Consider the following 5,859-nt stretch of genomic DNA (forward strand, 5'->3'; position numbering starts at 1 on the left):
CTGATTTGCTCTCACTGAAGCTCCATGAGGCAAGGGCTAGGTTGAGAACTTGTAAGATGCAAAGAAATGAGGGTGAAGGGAAAGGGGCAGGGAAAACAGAGGCCGTCCTCATTGTTTAGCCACCGAGGGTGTTTTTGCAAGGCAGCTGCTTTGTTCCCCACCCCAGAAGAGATGATGGGAGGTTTCTTCTTTTCTAGAAACCTAAACAATCTGAGAGGGCCAATTATGTGATTGGCAGAGCCTGGTGTGAAATGGAAATGCGGGGCCCCTTGTTCAAAAATTATGACGACCTTTAAGACAGCAACAGCAGAGCATTAGCACATGCACAGGTGTGCACGCTCACGAGGCCAGCCCTGCTCAACCGCTATTTCCAAGCTTACGAATATGATGTCCTCAAACTGGCTTTCCCTGGGCTGTCTCCTGTACTGCCTCCCTCCCCAAGCACTCATTTTCCCATCCCCTCATTTTATTCTTTTCATTTCCTTATCATGCTCTGAAAAAAAGAAATTAAAAAAAAATTTTTTTTTGAGACGGAGTTTCACTATTGTTGCCCAGGCTGGAGTGCACTGGTACAGTCTCTGCTCACTGCAACCTCCACCTCCCAGGTTCAAGTGATTCTCCTGCCTCAGCCTCCCAAGTCGATGAGACTACAGGCATCCACCACCATGCACAGCTACTTTTTTATATTTTTAGTACAGATGGGGTTTCACCAAGTTGGTCAGGCTGGTCTCGAACTCTTGACCTTCGGTGATCCACCCACCTCAGCCTCCCAAAGTGCTGGGATTACAGGTGTGAGCCACCGCGCCTAGCCTGAAAATATTTTTTTTAATTTGCTCATGTTCGTGTTTATATCCCCAGGAGAAGGTAAACTCAGAGAGGGCAGGGACCTGGCCAGCCTTGTATGCTACTTTGTCCCCAGTGCCCAGCACATGGCTGGCCACGCACGGAGTGCTCAGTCAGCGTTCGGCGAGTGAGTGAGTGGATGATCCACTTGATCATCCATGGCAGATTCTGGGGCTGTTGGGAGGCGCTCGTGCCATGCCCGCACGCTTCCCTCAGTGGTAGTTTCTGCACTGGCCCCACTGTTCTTAGCTGACAGCATTGCCTCATAGTTCTAACAGTGACACCATGATGCCCTCATGGTTTGCCCTTTCAGCTCACTTCACAGGAAGAGGATATCCTGCAGAAATTAAAGAAAGGTGGGATGTTCAACAAAACCCCATAAATAAGCTCCTGGCATGCCTTGATGACTCGGCCTTCCACAGGGTCCAAATGTCATGTTTTATTTCCAGTCGATGGCCAGAAACGAGATAAATCACTTAAAAAATGCCCAACCCTCCGTTTCACTCCCCTACCCCACTGCTCAACACACTGAAAAGCCTCCAGCAAACTGATTGGCAGATGTATCCCCTCTGACCCAGGGGTTTCACTTCTAGGGACACACCAATCAGAAATGCACCCATCCACCCTCTGAAAGTCATGCACCAGAATGCTCCTAGCAGCGTTACTCACAAAAACTACCCAAATGCCCCTCGATGGTAGAATAGATAAGATAAACTGTAAGTGGAACACTATGTGGTAATAAAAATAAACAATCTACAACCGTGTGCAACGATATGGATAAATCACAAACATAACATTGAGCCAAAGATGCCAGAAATGAAAGAACGCATACCTCTTGATTTCATTTTCATAAAGTACAAAAATAGGCAACATGAATCTCTGTTGTTGGAGGTGGGGCTAGCAGCTACCTTTGGGGGTGAGGGAGTGACCACAAGGGGCTTCTGAGGGGTGTTATCATCTGTGTTGAAGGCTGCGTGATGATTCCATGGGTGTTTTCAGTTTGTGAAAATGAATGCATTCTCCACTCTTTTTTTTTTTTTTTTTTTTTTGATACAGGGTCTGGCTTAGCTGCCCAGGCTGAAGTGCAGTGGTGTGATCACAGCTCATTGCACCCTTGACTTTCCAGCTTCAAGAGATCCCCCCACCTCAGCCTCCCAAGCACAGGCAAGTGCCACCACGCCTAGCTAAGTTTTTGATTTTTGGTAGAGACAGGGTCTCACTATGTTGCCCAGGCTGGTCTCTAACTCCTGGGCTTGAGCTACCCTCGTGCCTCAGCCTCCTAAAGCACTGGGGTTCTAGACATGAGCCATTGTGCCCAGCCCATCCTATTCTTTTGATACACATGCGTTCTTCAATAAGAAGTTTAAATTTTTATTGAAAAAGAAAAAACTCCAAATGTCCAGCAAGGCACAAGTTATACATGTTAACAGAGCACCATGATTAAGAGTGGGGTGGCTCTGGGGCCGAATTTTTGAGTATGAACTTTGACTCTGACACTTACCAGCTGTGTGACTTCAGGCAAGTTATTTAACCTCTCTGTGCCTCAGTTTTCTTCATCTACAAAATGGGAGAAAGAACAGTCCCTGCCTCATAAGGTTGTTTTGAGATTTAAGCTTGGAAATATTTCTAAAAGGCTTAAAATTGCACCTGGAACATGGTGTTATGTACCTGTGAGCTTTTTATCAATGGGGGAATAGGATGGTGGAGGTAGTACTATATCCATTCATAATAATAAATGGAAAAGATGCCTTTAAAATATGTTCAAGTCTGGGTGCAGTGGCTCACACCTGTAATCCCAGCACTTTTGGAGGCTGAGGTGGGAGGATCACTTGAGATCGGGAGTTTGAGACCAGCCTGGCCAACATGGTGAAACCCCGTTTCTACTGAAAATACAAAAATTAGGCAGGCATGGTGATGCACACCTGTAATCCCAGCTACTTGGGAGGCTGAGGCAAGAGAATCTCTTGAACCCGGGAAGCAGAGGTTACAGCGAGCTGAGATCGTGCCACTGCACTCCAGTCTGGGTGACAGAGCAAGATACGTATATATATATACACACACACACACACACACATTTCCTTAACCAGATGCATATATATATATATAAAAATGTTAAATATATGATTATGTGCCTATGCACTTAATTATGTGTTCTAAGAGCTTTACATGTGTGAAGTCATGTCATTCTTCTCATAGCATTTTACAGATGGGGAAACAGAAGCACAGTGAGGCCAAGTCACTTCCCCAAGGCCCCCCAGAGACTGAGAAGCAGAGCTGGGATTTGAGCACATACCCTTAACCAACAGGTTCGCTTGTGGTGGAACCTGGATTCTACTCCACACCCAGGTCTTGATCACACGTGGAATTGGGGATGGAGGGAAATAAAGGATTCATGCTGGCACCTGATGAGCCAATAAAACAATTCTCCCAACCAAGAAGTAGATTTAATACAGAGAGAGACACAAGCTGCCGTAGAGGGACGCTGCCGAAAAGGTGAATCCATGAGCTGGAAAGAAGCAGGAAAATGTTACCCAATTAAGATTTTACTTTCAGGAGCAAATCCCCAAATGCAGATGGCATAGACTGGCAAGAACACTGCAAGAGCCTGGCTTTTGTTTTGGTTGGTTTATTTTTCTCTTCTTTTTCCTCAAAGCTGCAAAGAACCAGGGAAAGGGAAGGTTAGAACCCACACATATCCCAGCATGCCAGCCTATGCCCTGCCGAGCAACTTGACTTGTCTACTGCTTCTAAACAGCTGGAAAAATGTCAACCTGTCATCAGTGATTAAAGGGGGATTTTCCAAAGGTTTCAAAAGTATTTCAGAATTCAAGGCCTTACTCCTCTTGCAGAAAATAAATCCAAGCAGCATTCCTTTAACCGGATGCATCATGGGACCTGATCTCCTTATCCGTTTTCCTCTCCAGGTTTTGATGGTGGTATAAGACACGCTAGGCCCTTGATGTGGCTTCCTTTGTGGCCTCAGGGAAGTCTCTTTGGCTGCTTCAACCCAACCAAGAAGCATGGGAGCCAGCCTTAGGCCCGGTGTTCCACCAGAATGCCTGTAGCTCTGTGATGTAAAGATTGGTGGGCACATTGGCTCCCCCGGGCAGATTTGCAAAGCTCCTGATGATCAGAAGTTTGCCATGTCCACTTCTATAAGCAGGACCAATTACATAATCTGTGAGACCCAGTGCAAAATAAAACTGCAAGACATTAGTTCGAAAATTCTTTAGCATCTCAAGGTGGCAACAGCAGAGCATTAAACCAAAGGAAGGTCTCTTGCACAGGCCACATGCCCATGAAGCCAGCCTTGTCTGCCTGCATGGGGCCTAGACCAGAGCCAGGAATCTAGTCCATGATCAATGGACTCTTCCTGGATGGGAGCGGTGGCTCATGTCCATAATCCCAGCACTTTGGGAGGCCAAGGCAGGTGGATCACCTGAGGTCAGGAGTTCGAGACCAGCCTGACTGACATGGTGAAACCCCATTTCTACTAAAAATACAAAATTAGCCGGGTGGCGCATGCCTGTAATCCCAGCTACTTGGGAGATTGAGGCAGGAGAATCTCTTGAACCCAGGAGATAGAGGTTGCAGTGAGCCAAGATCGCACCATTGCACTCCAGCCTGGGCAACAAGAGCAAAACTCCTTCTCAATTGGAAAAAAAAAAAAAAAAAAAAAAAAACAAAAACTGACAACTCTTCTTAATGTACTTCTTGATATTATTATGACCCCCTCAGAGCATGTTCTTTTGGCTCCTGGACAGTGATAATTCCTTTTCTAACATTTTCTGAGTGCTAACCAGGTACAAGGCATTACTGTTAGCACATCCCTACTAAAATGCTATGGGGTAGGAACCATTATTGTCACAGAGGAGGAAACTGAGGCACACAGGGCGCTGAATCACTGGCTCAAGGTCAACCAGCTGGTAAGAAGTGGGGTCGGATTTCAACCCTGAAGGTCTGGCTTCAGACCCTCCTGCCAAGTGAGGATTAGACACACTTAGAGAATCAGACGGCCCCTCTCCTTGAGGATGGGACCTACATCTTGTTCCTCTTTGCGTCCTCTTCCCTGTCCACTCCAAAAAGGGGCAAATATTCAATAGATGTCTATGAATTCCATCATGCAGGCAACATTACTGAGCACCCCTGCTGGACAAGCCAGAAATTTGTCCTGGAACCATGTGCCAATATTTAATCACTAGCATGGCAAGGGAACTGACCAATTAGAGTGGCCTTCAGAATTGTGGGTGGCCCTGCTGTGCTATACCTGACCCCTTTGTTTACTGGAGGTAGGGCCTTTGGGGCCCTCTATTTCCATAGGGTGGGATGGAAACATTTCCATATTTTAACAACTATCAGAACTTTGCATGGAAATACCAGCTAAATGTCCTCCTGCTCCCTGCTCACCTCCCCATGATTACAGAGTTATCTGTTGCATTCCAAAGAGTGTCTTGCTAATTCCAGTCTCTAAAAGCCAACTTAAATCCACAAATATTTGGCAAATCATGCCATAGACCAAGAAAATGCTGGAGGGGACAGTGGAGAAAGAACTGAATGTGGCATTCTGGAATATGATTGAGACCATGCCTGGCACACAGTAGGTGCTTAGTTAATATCTATTAAACAAAGCTAAACTGAAATTAGATGCCCTACCTCAAGACCTGCAAGCCCAGTTAGGACCAATGTTTTGGATTTGAAAGCTATTGTATTCGTCATCCATTGCTAGGTAACTATTTTTCCCAAACTTAGCAGCTTAAAACAGGGATAGACAAACTTTTCCTTAAAGGGTCACCTAGTAAATATTTTAGACCTGTGGGCCATATAGTCTTTTGCTGCAGCTACTCAATAGCTCCTGCTGTTGAAGTATGAAAGCAGCCATAACAATAGGCACATTAACGAACGTTACCAAGGTCCAATAAAACTTTATTTACGGCCGGGCGCGGTGGCTCAAGCCTGTAATCCCAGCACTTTGGGAGGCCGAGGCGGGCGGATCACGAGGTCAGGAGATCGAGACCA

Source organism: Papio anubis, chromosome 18 (assembly GCF_008728515.1).
Source record: "Papio anubis isolate 15944 chromosome 18, Panubis1.0, whole genome shotgun sequence".
NCBI lineage: Eukaryota > Metazoa > Chordata > Mammalia > Primates > Cercopithecidae > Papio > Papio anubis.